General features: G+C 41.9%; 1 long non-coding RNA gene across 4 annotated transcripts; it reads left to right on the top strand.

The window, feature by feature from the left end:
• The first annotated feature begins 427 nt into the window (after positions 1 to 427).
• On the top strand, positions 428 to 6393 carry LOC127314554 (uncharacterized). Of its 4 annotated transcripts, none has more exons than XR_011748207.1 (8): positions 933 to 1146; positions 1228 to 1296; positions 1462 to 1619; positions 1790 to 1906; positions 2051 to 2151; positions 2587 to 2657; positions 3797 to 5661; positions 5953 to 6393. It is a non-coding gene; the product is annotated as an uncharacterized lncRNA (long non-coding RNA). The 4 variants fall into 4 exon arrangements; XR_007859766.2 differs by lacking the exon at positions 5953 to 6393 and adding an exon at positions 5747 to 5946; XR_007859767.2 differs by lacking the exons at positions 3797 to 5661; positions 5953 to 6393 and adding an exon at positions 428 to 925 and having other exon boundaries at positions 1020 to 1146; positions 2587 to 3790.
• The last annotated feature ends 13950 nt before the right edge of the window (positions 6394 to 20343 follow it).

Here is a 20343-nt window from a genome sequence, read left to right on the forward strand (position 1 = left end):
ATATAAGTACTATACTATTTGGCAACTAACATCTTTTTTCTCCTAATTTTGAATTTTTTTTTGGATTAATGTTGAGTGGACACGTATGTGTTTTAAGAGTTTTACTCCCCGTTGGTTATTCTTTGGGTGTCATTTCGGTGCTCCCTAACGTTTTCTAGAAAACTTAAGACTTAAGGTGGTCTTGACACATGTGTCTTTTATCTGTTTTTCTTTTTGTGATTGGATGGTTGGCTGTTTTGGGGCACATCTACATGTACCTGTAGCTGCGAGGTGGTTGGTTTGGGCTCGGACGTGGTTCCGATTTCCGATATCACCGCTTCAGTTCTGCTCTTTTGGTCTCCCTACGTGGCTCCTCTAGAAAAGTCCTGTCGACCTTTGACCAGATAGGGACAATTCATCCTCTCCTCCAGCGTCCCGCCGACGAGACCAGTGGAACTTGGAAGCAGTCTAAATAGCCGCACGAAGTGGCCCAGACCCGGCGTCCTCACCGCGACTTCACCGAGCGCCGGCCGCCGCCGTTTCATCCAGGCGAAATCCAAGGAGGCGCGTCGCATCATGGGAGACTCCGCCAGGCCTCCACCGACGAGCGCGACGAGGACCGTCATGGGGAGGGCGGCGCGCAGCCGTCGAATCCGCCACCTCGCCGCCAAGCGAGCATGAGTCGTGAGGAAGAGGCGCGTCACGGTGAGGACTCCGCCACGCCGCCGTCGACTCTACCACGCCGCCGTCGACGGGCTCGAGGAGGAGGCGCGACACGGGGAGGGCTGCACAAGGCCACCGTCGACTCCGCTGAGCCGTGAAGAGCAGCGGTCGTTCTTCGCGTGCGCCGAGGCGGGCGGCAAGATCTACGTCGAGACGGCGGCGGCGTCTGCAGCAGTGGCCTCCTCCCTCTTGCCCCTCTCGGATCCGCGACGGACAGGTCAAGGTAGCCCGTGCGACCTCGCCTCCCAATCGCGTGGCTGGCCGCTCTACCTCACCCCGGTGGCCTTCCTCCCTTATCTTTCAAATTTCCGTGCCAGATCGAGATGCGAAATCTCCCGTCACTGCCCATTCTTCATGGTTATTGGATGATGTCCTGATTGAGTTAGGATGAACTAAGATGATGCAATTTGTAGTGGGGAGACTACTTTGCTTCTTCTTTTCACGGTAGTGCCTATTGTGCTGTCTTAATTTAACTTTGGTTAATAATGATTCTTGGTGTTGACCTCAGATTTTTTCTGTGCGCAGTTAGTGTTTTGGTCCATCACCTGTGTTCGTTTTCCCGTTTCAATCGAGCGTCCACTGGTGCCTGCTCAGGTAGGCCTTCTGTTTCTTATTATGTTCTTCTTCCTTTCCTAGCACACTTGATATTCTTATATTCAAGAGAAATTGCATGCCCGGCCTTCTGAGTTGGATTTTTCACCTTTAGATTCCTGCTACACTGTATACCTTCCTCTGCTAAAAATTCCCACTTTTGTGCAGGCTAGGAAAGAAAAGATGCATTTCGTTGGTCGAGGATGTGTCATCCTAGAGCTATCAATGGAAAATTCTGGAAAGCTTGCATTGCATATATCTGGGAATACATGGACAAGACACGACAGAATATATATGAGCTGAACTTTATTGTTGTAGACCATGAGGTATATTTACCTTTTCTTCTGCTTAAATTATTTTACCTCTCAAATACAGCTTATGTACTGTTCATTGTGTTCTTCTATCAGACAAAACCTATCAAATATATTGATCTAGCAAAAAAATGATTTTCTGCATTACCAGTTCCCTTTACATGCTTTTCATAATTCTCTTGCAGATTCGGCTCGGGTCTGTTAGGTATAGCACTGTTTTATCTCGGCGTGGTGCACTCTTCCCGTTGAGAGAAGTATTATAAATATTGGCAAGTCTGAGTAAAGATCTAATGCTCTTCAAGGTGACAAGGTCAAGTGTAAAGACATGTCGATTCATTCATTGAAAATACTATTGATGAAATCATGTTGTTGTACACTTTCATTTCTGTAAATGCACATGCCTTTTCGTGTGATTCTGAAATTGCTATTCTGTTATTTCTTACTAGGTCTAAATTAGCAAAATAACCCTTTTTGGATGATGGAAGAGCTTTATACCACCCATCTCCCAAACTCTGTACCTATCGACACTCATATAAAAGAAACAGAGGTTTGTCTTCTCCAAACTTTGGTTTATAGTTTGCCTAACTAAGAAATTTGATTGAGAAGTGGACCGAGCACTGAGTATGACACATGTGATTGTCAATTTCACGTGCCAGTTTTTCCCGAATTATCAATGTGATGTGTCTCCCCAAAAAGAAACTTAGCAACCAGATGCAAATTATAGATAGAAATATCTGTTAATCCTCTCGATTGTACACCTTAGAACTTGACTTTTTCTTTTGCGGAGGAAACATCATGTTGGGGCTTCAGGGCATGCTTAGTATTTTTTCTTCCACAACAGCTTATTTCATCAGAATATTAGTTGATGCCGGCTGTCGTTTTAGACTCAAGATATTCAGCTCGCTGTCATCACTGAGAGAGGCTAACTGAGTGCTCTGTGCTGTTGAGTTCTGGGCGAGATACTGAAAATAATGCCTTGCAGGAAGACCTAAAGAGCAGCCAGCGACACGGCAAAATCTGTTTGAGATAGGCTTCGTTATTGTTCACCAAGAGGTACCATCTACACATGCAGGCACCTAATTTAGCTATTTTCACTTATAGACAATATGCATGTTACTCATCTTATTCTCTGTCAATGTTCATTGAATTATCGAAGAGCAGTATGTAAATACCTATGTTTTTTGCCGACGAGCATGTCCACATGGTCACTTATTGCACTTATATTTCACCTGACTTATTTTCTGTAATAATATTGCCAATGAATTCTAGCTTTCAATTTGTTGCCTGGCCACTTGCTAGCAAATTAGTTTTCATTCACGGAAAATGTACACTTAGTCTTAAACTGATGTTCTAGAGAAACAGAAGGAAGGCTGAGTACTAGCCAATCAAATAGACCAGTTGAGAGAACAGCTAAAACAGGGCTCGATCTAGAGATTTGAATCTTTTGTGTTCCAGAACCTGAACACTTTTCTCTATTCACGTATAGCGCAAAACTTCATTGTCAATGAATACAGCCCGCACATTTGTATTTTATTATCAGCTTCTCATGTCTGCTAAATTTTCCTCTTTACTACCAAATTCAGATCTTTGACTGGTGACCAAGCAGATATCACCCCATCAAAGACAAATCAATAGCCAAGACATATTCACTTAAAAGATGCATGGTATGCCTCTCGGTATAGATAGCAATACTTATGTAAAATGTCATGAGAATGCATGCATATTGATAGTGTGCATTTTTGTCAAGTGGTAATGATATTGTCATAGGCATGCACAGGTCTCCGTCAATGGGTATTCAAAACAAAGATAAAATAAGAGATACTGCAGGGCGTGCAATCACTTTCTGTAACGAAATACACCTCCACGTGCTTCTGATATTATAAGGATCGCTTTTATACAGAGTAAACAAGCGTTGATGTCTCTTTCATATAATTTGAAAATTTGCCCATTTTTTTTGGTATTCAGCTACACACCCATGAATACACATTTGCCTGCCCATCCATGGCTACTGTTACTCTGTGGGGATAGCGTGTCGAGACTTTGATGCAGAAAGCATTCATCAGGTTTTTTCTCAAGATAGTATAGTTGTGTTGTCCGTAGGATAGACTGTTGCCCAGTTCTCTGATATCTGAAGTTTAGGACAACATTTAGCTTACTACTCACATATAAGCTAATCACTAAAAATGTTGCAGGGATGCTAGCTTTTAAGAGTAACTCTCTTACCCTTTGGTAGATTAACATGGCAGTTCCTGAAATGGATACTGTGCGCAATGGGTAAACTAGATTATACACTACGGCCTAGCTGCTTGAGAACAAAGTATCGAACTTAATTTACATATAATGATTTGTTGCAGCATTAAATGACAACATTGTATCATAGACTGTAAGAGAAGAAGTACAAAGAGCGAACAAGTTGAAACAACACTCAACAGCCACTCGCTTCAGTTTAGGTAGCACTATGGTTAGATTGTATGTACTGTGTATGATTTGGTTTCATCTTGCTCCACAGCCAGATATTTCTTTTTTTCCTTACTTCCTGTTGTTGTAATCAATGTACTAGGAACTATTACATTGTTTATTTGTAAATTTGTAAATTGTTGCAGTATTCACTTGAATTACTTTGTTTCAGATGTTAAATTTATTGCAATAAATGTTAGAAATTATCTTCTCTTTTCTTGCTTCTCTTCTTTGATCCTTGTGTCCAGGCAGACCAGGAACTGGTACTACCTTCTACGGGCATACTGCAAGGTACGAAGTTTAATGCTTAAATCTTATTTTTGTTTTAGCTTCATTCTTGGGACCCTTCTGCGCCTTTATGACTGCTATTCTTTGGAGCTTTTGCTATTTTGGTATGGTCCACTCTGTGCGTGGGTTTCAGTAACTACACCTTTGACAAACTATTTAGATAGCACCTCAGACATGTTTTTCGACGTGTCCAAAATTCTGATCATTTCAGGCATATGATTCAATTTTTGTTTCATAAGTGGATACTTCGCACACATGATATGTTTTAAAATTCTATGATCATTGGGTCATTGGGTAAGCATTCCTGTTATTAGCTTTCTGCTAAAGTTGCAATTTCTATGAACTCAATCAAATTTGCACAGGTAGTCATGAATAAAGGCGGTTACATAGAGTGTATGTAGAAATGCACCACTGGTGCAAAATAAATACACATTGCCGGAACCATCAGTACATTCTAAAAATCTAACAGAGTAGGCAATTTCTATATGTGACCAGGTCTTGTGCCAATGCTTATTCCTATGTGTTATACAATGACAATGATCATTGGCTTATAATTTACCGAAAAACTTTGCATGTGCACTTATTGCATTTAGAGCAGACAGATTGAGGTTATAAACTGGTCTATAAATCATGAAACAACACCACATTCTTTGTTCATACTTCATACTTCCCAAATTGTACAGAATACAGAAGAAGCACAAAGTGAGCCATGTAATCAGAAAACTGATACAAACACATGGAGAGGTCACCACAGAGAATAAGAGAAACTACCTAATTGGTTAGAGAATAATTTAGACTCAGATTCAGTTTTACCGCTCACATACATATTTCTTGTAGGCATATGAACTATAGATCCTACGAAGTTCACAAAAATATTGGTTTATCCTAAAGTTACACTGATAGTTACAACTTTTCAAAACAAGTTCACAAAACTGTTGCTTATTATGAGGTTACAGGTTCTATACCAAATGGTTGATTCCGATTAATATCACAGTAATCGGTATAGCCTGAAGTTACACTAATCAATCTTAAGAGTACTATATGCTCAGTTGATATTCAGATAATCTGCATATATTTTCATTTTCTAGCTTGACTATACTGGTGCATATCTCAGCCAAGTGAATCGAAAATATAAAACTGTGTGTGCGCTTCCAACTTCAGTTACTCCACCATGAAGTTGAGGCCCTTATTCTTGGCTAGATGTAGAAATTGAAGCTGGCCTTTTGAGAAAGGCTTTATTCAGTTATACGATCCAGGGATTCAGGTACATATCAAGGGAAAATCTGAAGCTATAACATTTAGTAGGGCTCAGGTATGATGCAAGTGCTTACGTAATTTGTAATCTTCTTTTACTACATGGATAGTATTTCAACCTTTGTTACATCTCTGTGCACTAGATGTTGGCTCTTCATCTTGAAGCTCTATGGTTGTCTGATAAATATTTGTAAGCTGCATCCTTTGTAGATGGGTAGTTAGTAAGACCAAACTGTTAGCAAGTGTGATTTAAACATTCTTTATATGATCACATAAAAAGGAAATTTAAATGGGTAGTTAGTACACTTGTAAGACCCAGCTGTTAATAAGATATTATTTTGTTTTGTAGTGTGCATGTTTGGATTAAGATCTGGATTATTTCTCCGGCTTGAAAACTATAGAATGTTGGTTCAAGCGTCAATACCCACCCTTTGATCCCGCCGCCTCCCCTCGATCTGCGAGTGGCAAGCTTGAGTTCCCGACGTCTGGTCGGCTCTAGGGACCCTGCAGCATCAGAGAGCTTTCTCGCCGCGAACTGCCTGCGGATCAGGCATCCCTCCTAAGGTTTTTTTGCAACTGGACAATGCATCATTATGATTGTTCTCAACCCAGTTAGCCGATTCATGTGTTGTCTATTGTCCAAGCCCATGTTAGCATGGCACCAAAGGTTCAATTTTGTACGACCTTGGAGTTGTGGTAGTTTTGCTATGGGCTATAGCACTTGAGCAATGCTCCTATGAAGTTTTTGCGCAGTAATACAATATGGACTTTGTGAAATTTTGTTCAATGATGTACCTTAATTTTCTTGAAGCATGGATTGTATATAATTTTGTTCGGTGGTGTACCATCATTTTTTTAAAGAAACTGTTGGCTGGGTACACACCAAAATTTAATCAGAAGGTTGACCATCGATTTAACTGTAGTCTTAAAAATATTACACCAATCACATGACAAGGTCGGCGCGGCGTGCCGCCGCGTCATCCGCTGCTAGTATAATTAATCATGTTTGAAATCATCTGAATTCTGGACACTGAAATATCTCCCAGGTACGAACATCTAAATTTCACAAACATGGCATATTATTGCTTGAATTTGCTGATAAGCATGTCTATAAATTTGAAAGAATAGAAACATGTGAAAAGTGTGGAAAAGACAGTCAAGAAGTAATCCTGAGCAGGAACAACTTTATGTTTTGAACTTGAATTAATGAAACTTGATGGAAGAACTCAAGAGCAATGTGCTAATCACAACATACCAAAGGGCTAACACAATGTTAAACTCAACAATGAAAACCGATGCTGTGCTACAGAGCACATTGCAGTGAAGACTATTCAAAAATGATTTCGAACACGTAAAGCTTAAGGGAAAGGATAATGCAAATAATGCTGAACGTGCTAGAACATTCATTGGATTAATTGATCTATTACTATTTACTAATACTGATCTGCTGATGGAGACTGGGCAAAAGAATACCACTCTCACTTTTGGCATGGCGGCATGACTATAAGGTGATTGTGGTAGGTCCTAAGTTTGACGGCATGACTGTAAGGTGATTGTGCTAGGCCCTAAGTTTCAGAATGAGGTAGGCACTGATCTTACAGTGGAAACCCTTTTTCACTGCTGAACCTGAGGCTGGTGGAGGCTGAGGTAAAGGATACCTCTGAAACTGCAACCAAATGTACAACAGCAATACATTATATGTAGGAACCATGAAATATTGAAATTTCATATCGAGATACCAAAGAGTGGGGCACGAACCTGAGGATCACCAACAACACCATTCACCTGATTATCTCTTTCCAATTGAAAAGGAGCATACAATCCAGATGCAGCCACAACCTCCTGATAACAGGAGGAACACCAATGGCAATCGGCCCTGGCATCAGTAATAGTGGCAATCTACGGATATCAATCAGTGAACACACATGTATGACGGACGAATCAAAAAAAATAATGCTAAGTTGAACCAAAATCATAACGTACCTGCACACTGAAGAAAAAAGAGATGTCCCTTGCAGGTGAACGCAACTGAGGAGCAGACCGCAAGAAGGCTGATGATCTGCATCAAAAAGAACAGTACCTTATAAGGGAACAAAGAACAACAAAAAGTCAAAAACAACGAACCAAATCCAACACGAAGAGGAGCACCCTGGTGGGACGACAACATGGAGCATGGAACCCCGCGATGGAGACGCCTCCGTCCATGCGCCGCTCCGCTCGTTGTGACGTCGCCCTGGTCGCTCCTGCTGCGGGCGTCCGGCACTGGCCGGAGCCATGGCCCCACCGTCCATGCCATCGACTGCTTCGATGTGCACCTGCCGGCTGCGGAACGAACCAGTAACAGGCTGCAGCCCAGCTGGTCATCGTCCATGCCGCCGACTGCATCGATGTGCGCCTGCCGGCTGCGAAATGAAGCAGGAACAGGCGGCAGCCCTACTGGTCGCCGAGCAGGGGCGGGCCAGTGCTCAAGGCACAGCACGGCCATGGCCATCTGGCACAGGCACGGCGGCCAGGGAGGGAGAGGACGGCCCGGCCCGGAAGGAGCACGTGTGCGCTAGATTTGGGGTTCTAGAAGAAGAGAATAATCTGCAGGATGGAGATTGGGTACTGGATTGTTCGGTAGTGGAGGCGTCCCCGCCGCTTTGACCGGCGATGGTAGGATTCAGAGAAACGGGCAAAAAATAAAAGGGAGAAAAGCCTTGGCGAAACTCAGCTGGGAGGATCCCATGCGTCAAAGTTTAATTGGATGAAAAGCAACTGTGAACAGTGTCTAAATCTAAATCGCTGTCTTGAATTGAAGCTCGCAAAGATTGCCGGCCTATAACATGACGACATTATTCCCTTCCATAGGTGTGTACTAGAGTGCGTAATCAGTGGAACAGGGCCAAATTAAAGCTGATCTTGGAGGGTAACCTGTTAAATTTGATCATAACTCACATTGCACTTGCACCTTAACGAGTTTGATCCTTACTTTGAGCATTTCAATCTGGTTGGTTTGTCTGACCGTTGGATAAGTGAGCATGAGATTAGAGTGCTTTTGTTAGTTCAACCATAGAGCAGTTTGGGTACACGAACAATTTGAACATGCAATCGTCAGTGATGCATTTGATTCTGTTATTTATCGTGAAATTTGTCTTTTGAAGATGTTCTCAAAATTCGAGTGGCGGTCATGAGACGACTTCTAAAACCCATCTAGGGTTCCACCCCCTCGCAGCGTTGGAGCCGGTTCGCTCCCCTCCGGGGGCATTGCGGCCTTGGAGACGTGGCGGACCACGGCCCCTCGCCCGCGGGAGGGTTTCAGGTCTTTCTTTAGGTTATTTTTAGTGTATTCTTCAAGGTGTCGAGGCCGCGGCTACATCTTAAAGTCAGAATGAGGTCCTCTCCGCTCTATCCTTGCTTCGCTGGTGTGTCTAGTGCTAGCGAAGTGCACGTGGAGTTGTGCGTCCCATGGATCTTCTGGGCAGTCGGTTTTCAAGTTCATTGGTGTGGTTTCAGGTTTATCTCTTCCGATCTACGGGTCTCATCTTTGGTGATGCGTTGGTCTTCTTCGGGATCTTAGCACAACGACTTTCCGTTTGTCTACTACAACAAACTCTACTACGTCACTTTGTTTGGCTCAGCTGATGGAGGGGCGAGGATGGTGGCACGCCTTCCGCTCATGCTAATGTTTGTAGTCGTCGCTAGGTGTTCTATGGACCTATTTATATTATTTTTTTATTTTTTGGGTTGTTTCTACTCCTATGAATGATTATTAATAGATTGGTGGAAATTTCTCAAAAAAAGATGTCCTCAAATTCACTACAAATTAGAGGGGTTTATTGGTGCACTGTGTTGCGTTTGATCCTAACAAAGTGGTATGGATTGAGCTTGAGATTTCAAGAAAAATAATTCATATCAAAGTTTGCTTTGGGTTGATTGCAATTTTCTCATGGTGAAAGATAAACATGAATACCAGTTCAATGCTATCTTTGAATGGTACTAGCTATTAGGCTTACTAGGAAGGTTGGTGCGGCGACACGCCGCGCCCGTGGGGTGATTATGAGGCGGAAAAGAGAAGATACTTAATAGAAAGTTGGCACTACTGCATCTACGTAAATAGAAATGATTTGCTAGTATTTCAGTAATGTCATTTGTCATGGTCATACAGAGTGCTGAAAATTATAATAGCCTGATCAGGTCCACTCGATATTACATTAGCTGCATGTCATTGAGCTGCTAGTACGAATTTGCAAGAACGGTTTTTTGTATAGTGAAAAGAAACGATCGAATAATGGTAACAACATAGAGCATGCAGTAATCAAAGGATGGAAATGAAATCCATGATAAATCATATGTGATGTTAGATACCCTAAAAAGAAGAGTATAATCTCCAATGTGTGCTGCTAGAGCTCCAAATAGTTGCGCATTGTACACAACACTTCAAGATACATAGAATTTCTTGGATATTTGTTCATGCTTCAGAGATGATGCACATCTCAAATGAAAGATCGGATATTTCTTCAATTGGTCTCTGAATTGATCTATGTGGTTGTTTAGCACATAGCCCTCCAATGTATTTCCCTGGAACATCAATCAAAGAAGAATTTTTAATTTATACGGAAAGCAACTGACCTTTCTCCAGTAACTTATACAGCAAGAATTACAGGTTTCAGCAACTGGAAGCATGTGTCCAACTTAGTATAGTTTTCCTATTGGTATAGACTTGACAAAAGTGGGGTTTCTGCAGTGTTTTTTATGATGATCTTATAGAATTAATTTCTCCCAAGAGTGTTAGAAATGATAGAAAATTTTGTCACACTTGCTTGGAAAGATAATTAATCAATTGTAAATGGATCGTGCTGACCATTTAAAACAGATAACGCCATCTGTAAAACTGGAATATAAGGAACTCGGCAAGAAGGAAGATATATTGTCTGCAATAATGAGGAAACCAGCCAGCAGAAGTATAATAGCCAGCGCGGACCTATGGATCGATGATTTCTCTACAGGATTGTTTGGTCACAACCTTCCATGGTTGCTCCCTGTAATAGTGATATGAACAAAAAAAGTGTATTTCCCAAGAAGGAAAATCAAAACACAGACGCATTATGTAAAATGTACCGGATGATATACCATGATAAAAATCTGGTCCATATATAACCTTGCCAGTCTCTAGGTCTCTGTTTTCCCAGGCCAGACATAAATGCATGAGAAGTTCTGTCTTCTTTGACACATTTTTTTAGGAAGGCTGTAATCATTGCTAGCACATTTAAAAAATAAAGAAATCAGCGAGGTAGAGAAGATGTAGAAAGGGTTGAGATGTGATATACTAAAATTCTAAAATTGGGAAATATGTATCAGTTGGAAATGAAATGACCTAATGTTACAGCTAGTTTGTTCGAACTTATGTAGTTGTATATATGAAATGGCCAAAGAAACAACCGACCTGTGGTCAGGTGTATAAAAAATAGACATCATGCGCCGTTCGAGTGAAACACTGCAAAGTAAAGTAAACTACTAAGAAGAGTGCCTTCCTGGTCCGTGGGGCTATAACCAGATGTACAAACAGTAGCGCGGTATTGAAAATTTAGTGGATGTGGGCGCATGTACATCAATAGTGCAAGAAAATAACAATACTAATAGCAACTATAGGTCCATAGTAGCATGGTCGTGATTCGTGTGCATATGTAGCATGTACAAATACCCTGACAGATATATAAGATCACACCAAAGATGAAGTTACCTCTAGTGGGAAGACCATCACATGGATGATGAATTAGTTGGATGCCTTATTTGTAGACAAAACTTAAAATCTAGGAAGGGTTACTCAATCAAGCGTATTGTCCTTTGGCACCACCTGCAAGTGTTATGCTGATACACAATAAGAAGGAGAAGCGAGAAGCACACCAAATAAATGAGAACATGATAACAGTGCTCACCTTGAATTTGAAGGCACATATCTTTTTGTCTCCAGTCATAAGTAACTACAGTTTCCCACAACATGGAACAAACACTAAGGCAAACTTTGATAGTATATAAGTGATAAGAACAACATATATATGGACAACATACCCCATGCAAATCTTATTCGGAACTATAACTGATTTGGATGGCTGTGTCAACTAAGTTGAGCATAGAACAATGTGCATACAACACTTTTGGATTGAAGTAGCAAATGTTTAGTTCCTCATTAACTTGGTTTGTGAATCTTAACTCTCTTTCATCTTGCATGCTTTCATCCTCCATCAAACCCTACAACACATTTAAGAGGTAAAATACTTACAGTTGGCAGTATACATCAAGTAATCATAAAAGGAATTACTTAAAATACATGATTCACCGTCATATCAATGAAGAGATGTCCCAAGACATGCACATGTCAGTCTCTAATTCTGCCCCGTCAATCTCCGCCTAGATGCATAGAAAAGACACCACCAATAAACAGAACTACAGTGAACTTCTCAGATATCTAGATTGATATTTTCTTCAGCTATTCTCTAAACTGGTCAATGTGGGTGCTTGCCACATGACTTTCCATTACGTTTCTATGTCATTTCAATTAAAGCTGAATATTTTTTTACGGCAAAGGCAAAAGAATTTATGTACATCAAGTTGTATAGTAAGCAATAAATCTTATAGTTTTTAGCTTTCTACCTCGTATACAAAACCCTGAAATACACATGTAAGAAATATGGTGTGCTGAACTTTTTATTGAATGGTTGAATCTGTTTTAGGTCCATGTCTGGTCCTCCATATATAATTAATCATGTTTGAAATCATCTGAATTCTGGACACTGAAATATCTCCCAGGTACGAACATCTAAATTTCACAAACATGGCATATTATTGCTTGAATTTGCTGATAAGCATGTCTATAAATTTGAAAGAACAGAAACATGTGAAAAGTGTGGAAAAGACAGTCAAGAAGTAATCCTGAGCAGGAACAACTTTATGTTTTGAACTTGAATTAATGAAACTTGATGGAAGAACTCAAGAGCAATGTGCTAATCACAACATACCAAAGGGCTAACACAATGTTAAACTCAACAATGAAAACCGATGCTGTGCTACAGAGCACATTGCAGTGAAGACTATTCAAAAATGATTTCGAACACGTAAAGCTTAAGGGAAAGGATAATGCAAATAATGCTGAACGTGCTAGAACATTCATTGGATTAATCGATCTATTACTATTTACTAATACTGATCTGCTGATGGAGACTGGGCAAAAGAATACCACTCTCACTTTTGGCATGGCGGCATGACTATAAGGTGATTGTGGTAGGTCCTAAGTTTGACGGCATGACTGTAAGGTGATTGTGCTAGGCCCTAAGTTTCAGAATGAGGTAGGCACTGATCTTACAGTGGAAACCCTTTTTCACTGCTGAACCTGAGGCTGGTGGAGGCTGAGGTAAAGGATACCTCTGAACCTGCAACCAAATGTACAACAACAATACATTATATGTAGGAACCATGAAATATTGAAATTTCATATCGAGATACCAAAGAGTGGGGCACGAACGTGAGGATCACCAACAACACCATTCACCTGATTATCTCTTTCCAATTGAAAAGGAGCACACAATCCAGATGCAGCCACAACCTCCTGATAACAGGAGGAACACCAATGGCAATCGGCCCTGGCATCAGTAATAGTGGCAATCTACGGATATCAATCAGTGAACACACATGTATGACGGACGAATCAAAAAAAATAATGCTAACTTGAACCAAAATCATAACGTACCTGCACACTGAAGAAAAAAGAGATGTCCCTTGCAGGTGAACGCAACTGAGGAGCAGACCGCAAGAAGGCTGATGATCTGCATCAAAAAGAACAGTACCTTATAAGGGAACAAAGAACAACAAAAAGTCAAAAACAACGAACCAAATCCAACACGAAGAGGAGCACCCTGGTGGGACGACAACATGGAGCATGGAACCCCGCGATGGAGACGCCTCCGTCCATGCGCCGCTCCGCTCGTTGTGACGTCGCCCTGGTCGCTCCTGCTGCGGGCGTCCGGCACTGGCCGGAGCCATGGCCCCACCGTCCATGCCGTCGACTGCTTCGATGTGCGCCTGCCGGCTGCGGAACGAACCAGTAACAGGCTGCAGCCCAGCTGGTCGTCGTCCATGCCGCCGACTGCATCGATGTGCGCCTGCTGGCTGCGAAATGAAGCAGGAACAGGCGGCAGCCCTACTGGTCGCCGAGCAGGGGCGGGCCAGTGCTCAAGGCACAGCACGGCCATGGCCATCTGGCACAGGCACGGCGGCCAGGGAGGGAGAGGACGGCCCGGCCCGGAAGGAGCACGTGTGCGCTAGATTTGGGGTTCTAGAAGAAGAGAATAATCTGCAGGATGGAGATTGGGTACTGGATTGTTCGGTAGTGGAGGCGTCCCCGCCGCTTTGACCGGCGATGGTAGGATTCAGAGAAACGGGCAAAAAATAAAAGGGAGAAAAGCCTTGGCGAAACTCAGCTGGGAGGATCCCATGCGTCAAAGTTTAATTGGATGAAAAGCAACTGTGAACAGTGTCTAAATCTAAATCGCTGTCTTGAATTGAAGCTCGCAAAGATTGCCGGCCTATAACATGACGACATTATTCCCTTCCATAGGTGTGTACTAGAGTGCGTAATCAGTGGAACAGGGCCAAATTAAAGCTGATCTTGGAGGGTAACCTGTTAAATTTGATCATAACTCACATTGCACTTGCACCTTAACGAGTTTGATCCTTACTTTGAGCATTTCAATCTGGTTGGTTTGTCTGACCGTTGGATAAGTGAGCATGAGATTAGAGTGCTTTTGTTAGTTCAACCATAGAGCAGTTTGGGTACACGAACAATTTGAACATGCAATCGTCAGTGATGCATTTGATTCTGTTATTTATCGTGAAATTTGTCTTTTGAAGATGTTCTCAAAATTCGAGTGGCGGTCATGAGATGACTTCTAAAACCCATCTAGGGTTCCACCCCCTCGCAGCGTTGGAGCCGGTTCGCTCCCCTCCGGGGGCATTGCGGCCTTGGAGACGTGGCGGACCACGGCCCCTCGCTCGCGGGAGGGTTTCAGGTCTTTCTTTAGGTTATTTTTAGTGTATTCTTCAAGGTGTCGAGGCCGCGGCTACATCTTAAAGTCAGAATGAGGTCCTCTCCGCTCTATCCTTGCTTCGCTGGTGTGTCTAGTGCTAGCGAAGTGCACGTGGAGTTGTGCGTCCCATGGATCTTCTGGGCAGTCGGTTTTCAAGTTCATTGGTGTGGTTTCAGGTTTATCTCTTCCGATCTACGGGTCTCATCTTTGGTGATGCGTTGGTCTTCTTCGGGATCTTAGCACAACGACTTTCCGTTTGTCTACTACAACAAACTCTACTACATCACTTTGTTTGGCTCAGCTGATGGAGGGGCGAGGATGGCGGCACGCCTTCCGCTCATGCTAATGTTTGTAGTCGTCGCTAGGTGTTCTATGGACCTATTTATATTATTTTTTATTTTTTGGGTTGTTTCTACTCCTATGAATGATTATTAATAGATTGGTGGAAATTTCTCAAAAAAAGATGTCCTCAAATTCACTACAAATTAGAGGGGTTTATTGGTGCACTGTGTTGCGTTTGATCCTAACAAAGTGGTATGGATTGAGCTTGAGATTTCAAGAAAAATAATTCATATCAAAGTTTGCTTTGGGTTGATTGCAATTTTCTCATGGTGAAAGATAAACATGAATACCAGTTCAATGCTATCTTTGAATGGTACTAGCTATTAGGCTTACTAGGAAGGTTGGTGCAGCGACACGCCGCGCCCGTGGGGTGATTATGAGGCGGAAAAGAGAAGATACTTAATAGAAAGTTGGCACTACTGCATCTACGGAAATAGAAATGATTTGCTAGTATTTCAGTAATGTCATTTGTCATGGTCATACAGAGTGCTGAAAATTATAATAGCCTCATCAGGTCCACTCGATATTACATTAGCTGCATGTCATTGAGCTGCTAGTACGAATTTGCAAGAACGGTTTTTTGTATAGTGAAAAGAAACGATCGAATAATGGTAACAACATAGAGCATGCAGTAATCAAAGGATGGAAATGAAATAGATGATAAATCATATGTGATGTTAGATACCCTAAAAAGAAGAGTATAATCTCCAATGTGTGCTGCTAGAGCTCCAAATAGTTGCGCATTGTACACAACACTTCAAGATACATAGAATTTCTTGGATATTTCTTCATGCTTCAGAGATGATGCACATCTCAAATGAAAGATCGGATATTTCTTCAATTGGTCTCTGAATTGATGTATGTGGTTGTTTAGCACACAGCCCTCCAATGTATTTCCCTGGAACATCAATCAAAGAAGAATTTTTAATTTGTACGGAAAGCAACTGACCTTTCTCCAGTAACTTATACAGCAAGAATTACAGGTTTCAGCAACTGGAAGCATGTGTCCAACTTAGTATAGTTTTCCTATTGGTATAGACTTGACAAAAGTGGGGTTTCTGCAGTGTTTTTTATGATGATCTTATAGAATTAATTTCTCCCAAGAGTGTTAGAAATGATAGAAAATTTTGTCACACTTGCTTGGAAAGATAATTAATCAATTGTAAATGGATCGTGCTGACCATTTAAAACAGATAACGCCATCTGTAAAACTGGAAAATAAGGAACTCGGCAAGAAGGAAGATATATTGTCTGCAATAATTTGAGGAAACCAGCCAGCAGAAGTATAATAGCCAGCGCGGACCTATGGATCGATGATTTCTCTACAGGATTGTTTGGTCACAACCTTCCATGGTTGCTCCCTGTAATAGTGATATGAACAAAAAAAGTGTATTTCTCAAGAAGGAAAATCAAAACACAGACGCATTATGTAAAATGTACCGGATGATATACCATGATAAAAATCTGGTCCATATATAACCTTGCCAGTCTCTAGGTCTCTGTTTTCCCAGGCCAGACATAAATGCATGAGAAGTTCTGTCTTCTTTGACACATTTTTTTAGGAAGGCTGTAATCATTGCTAGCACATTTAAAAAATGAAGAAATCAGCGAGGTAGAGAAGATGTAGAAAGGGTTGAGATGTGATATATTAAAATTCTAAAATTGGGAAATATGTATCAGTTCGAAATGAAATGACCTAATGTTACAGCTAGTTTGTTCGAACTTATGTAGTTGTATATATGAAATGGCCAAAGAAACAACCGACCTGTGGTCAGGTGTATAAAAAATAGACATCATGCGCCGTTCGAGTGAAACACTGCAAAGTAAAGTAAACTACTAAGAAGAGTGCCTTCCTGGTCCGTGGGGCTATAACCAGATGTACAAACAGTAGCGCGGTATTGAAAATTTAGTGGATGTGGGCGCATGTACATCAATAGTGCAAGAAAATAACAATACTAATAGCAACTATAGGTCCATAGTAGCATGGTCGTGATTCGTGTGCATATGTAGCATGTACAAATACCCTGACAGATATATAAGATCACACCAAAGATGAAGTTACCTCTAGTGGGAAGACCATCACATGGATGATGAATTAGTTGGATGCCTTATTTGTAGACAAAACTTAAAATCTAGGAAGGGTTACTCAATCAAGCGTATTGTCCTTTGGCACCACCTGCAAGTGTTATGCTGATACACAATAAGAAGGAGAAGCGAGAAGCACACCAAATAAATGAGAACATGATAACAGTGCTCACCTTGAATTTGAAGGCACATATCTTTTTGTCTCCAGTCATAAGTAACTACGGTTTCCCACAACATGGAACAAACACTAAGGCAAACTTTGATAGTATATAAGTGATAAGAACAACATATATATGGACAACATACCCCATGCAAATCTTATTCGGAACTATAACTGATTTGGATGGCTGTGTCAACTAAGTTGAGCATAGAACAATGTGCATACAACACTTTTGGATTGAAGTAGCAAATGTTTAGTTCCTGATTAACTTGGTTTGTGAATCTTAACTCTCTTTCATCTTGCATGCTTTCATCCTCCATCAAACCCTACAACACATTTAAGAGGTAAAATACTTACAGTTGGCAGTATACATCAAGTAATCATAAAAGGAATTACTTAAAATACATGATTCACCGTCATATCAATGAAGAGATGTCCCAAGACATGCACATGTCAGTCTCTAATTCTGCCCCGTCAATCTCCGCCTAGATGCATAGCAAAGACACCACCAATAAACACAACTACAGTGAACTTCTCAGATATCTAGATTGATCTTTTCTTCAGCTATTCTCTAAACTGGTCAATGTGGGTGCTTGCCACATGACTTTCCATTACGTTTCTATGTGATTTCAATTAAAGCTGAATATTTTTTTACGGCAAAGGCAAAAGAATTTATGTACGTACATCAAGTTGTATAGTAAGCAATAAATCTTATAGTTTTTAGCTTTCTACCTCGTATACAAAACCCTGAAATACACATGTAAGAAATATGGTGTGCTGAACTTTTTATTGAATGGTTGAATCTGTTTTAGGTCCATGTCTGGTCCTCCATATATAATTAATCATGTTCGAAATCGTCTGAATTCTGGACACTGAAATATCTCCCAGGTACGAACATCTAAATTTCACAAACATGGCATATTATTGCTTGAATTTGCTGATAAGCATGTCTATAAATTTGAAAGAACAGAAACATGTGAAAAGTGTGGAAAAGACAGTCAAGAAGTAATCCTGAGCAGGAACAACTTTATGTTTTGAACTTGAATTAATGAAACTTGATGGAAGAACTCAAGAGCAATGTGCTAATCACAACATACCAAAGGGCTAACACAATGTTAAACTCAACAATGAAAACCGATGCTGTGCTACAGAGCACATTGCAGTGAAGACTATTCAAAAATGATTTCGAACACGTAAAGCTTAAGGGAAAGGATAATGCAAATAATGCTGAACGTGCTAGAACATTCATTGGATTAATCGATCTATTACTATTTACTAATACTGATCTGCTGATGGAGACTGGGCAAAAGAATACCACTCTCACTTTTGGCATGGCGGCATGACTGTAAGGTGATTGTGGTAGGTCCTAAGTTTGACGGCATGACTGGAAGGTGATTGTGCTAGGCCCTAAGTTTCAGAATGAGGTAGGCACTGATCTTACAGTGGAAACCCTTTTTCACTGCTGAACCTGAGGCTGGTGGAGGCTGAGGTAAAGGATACCTCTGAAACTGCAACCAATGGTACAACAACAATACATTATATGTAGGAACCATGAAATATTGAAATTTCATATCGAGATACCAAAGAGTGGGGCATGAACGTGAGGATCACCAACAACACCATTCACCTGATTATCTCTTTCCAATTGAAAAGGAGCACACAATCCAGATGCAGCCACAACCTCCTGATAACAGGAGGAACACCAATGGCAATCGGCCCTGGCATCAGTAATAGTGGCAATCTATGGATGAACACACATGTATGACGGACGAATCAAAAAAATAATGCTAACTTGAACCGAAATCATAACGTACCTGCACACTGAAGAAAAAAGAGATGTCCCTTGCAGGTGAACACAACTGAGGAGCAGACCGCAAGAAGGCTGATGATCTGCATCAGAAAGAACAGTACCTTATAAGGGAACAAAGAACAACAAAAAGTCAAAAACAACGAACCAAATCCAACACGAAGAGGAGCACCCTGGTGGGACGACAACATGGAGCATGGAACCCCGCGATGGAGACACCTCCATCCATGCGCCGCTCCGCTCGTTGTGACGTCGCCCTGGTCGCTCCTGCTGCGGGCGTCCGGCACTGGCCGGAGCCATGGCCCCACCGTCCATGCCGCCGACTGCTTCGATGTGCGCCTGCCGGCTGCGGAGCGAACCAGTAACAGGCTGCAGCCCAGCTGGTCATCGTCCATGTTGTGAAATGTATATGTGGATTGCCTAGCCCTTTCCATCAGTTCGGACTTTTGGTTCAAGTGGCTAGTGTATGAAGCTTAACATGGTATCAGAGCCCCAGGTCTCGAGTTCAAATTCTGGCTTTCACATGGTTTTCGCAATTAAGCCTAAAAATTGTTGTTGCCCCCTCTTTAGCCACCGCTGATGCCCTGTTTCGGTGTGTTCTTCTTCTTTCACGTGTTGACTTTCTCTTCTCCCGTCACACGCGAGTGGGGGTGTTGTGAAATGTATATGTGGATTGCCTAGCCCTTTCCATCAGTTCGGACTTTTGGTTCAAGTGGCTAGTGTATGAAGTTAACAGTCCATGCCGCTGACTGCATCGATGTGCGCCTGCCGGCTGCGAAGTGAAGCAGGAACAGGCGGCAGCCCTACTGGTCGCTGAGCAGGGGCGGGCCAGTGCTCAAGGCACAGCACGGCCATGGCCATCTGGCACAGGCACGGCGGCCAGGGAGGGAGAGGACGGCCCGGCCCGGAAGGAGCACGTGTGCGCTAGATTTGGGGTTCTAGAAGAAGAGAATAATCTGCAGGATGGAGATTGGGTACTGGATTGTTAGGTAGTGGAGGCGTCCCCACCGCTTTGACCGGCGATGGTAGGATTCAGAGAAACGGGCAAAAAATAAAAGGGAGAAAGGCCTTGGCGAAACTCAGCTGGGAGGATCCCACGCGTCAAAGTTTAATTGGATGAAAAGCAACTGTGAACAGTGTCTAAATCTAAATCGCTGTCTTGAATTGAAGCTCGCAAAGATTGCCGGCCTATAACATGACGACATTATTCCCTTCCATAGGTGTGTACTAGAGTGCGTAATCAGTGGAACAGGGCCAAATTAAAGCTGATCTTGGAGGGTAACC

This window comes from Lolium perenne, chromosome 7, assembly GCF_019359855.2.
Source record: "Lolium perenne isolate Kyuss_39 chromosome 7, Kyuss_2.0, whole genome shotgun sequence".
NCBI classification, from domain to species: Eukaryota; Viridiplantae; Streptophyta; class Magnoliopsida; order Poales; family Poaceae; genus Lolium; species Lolium perenne.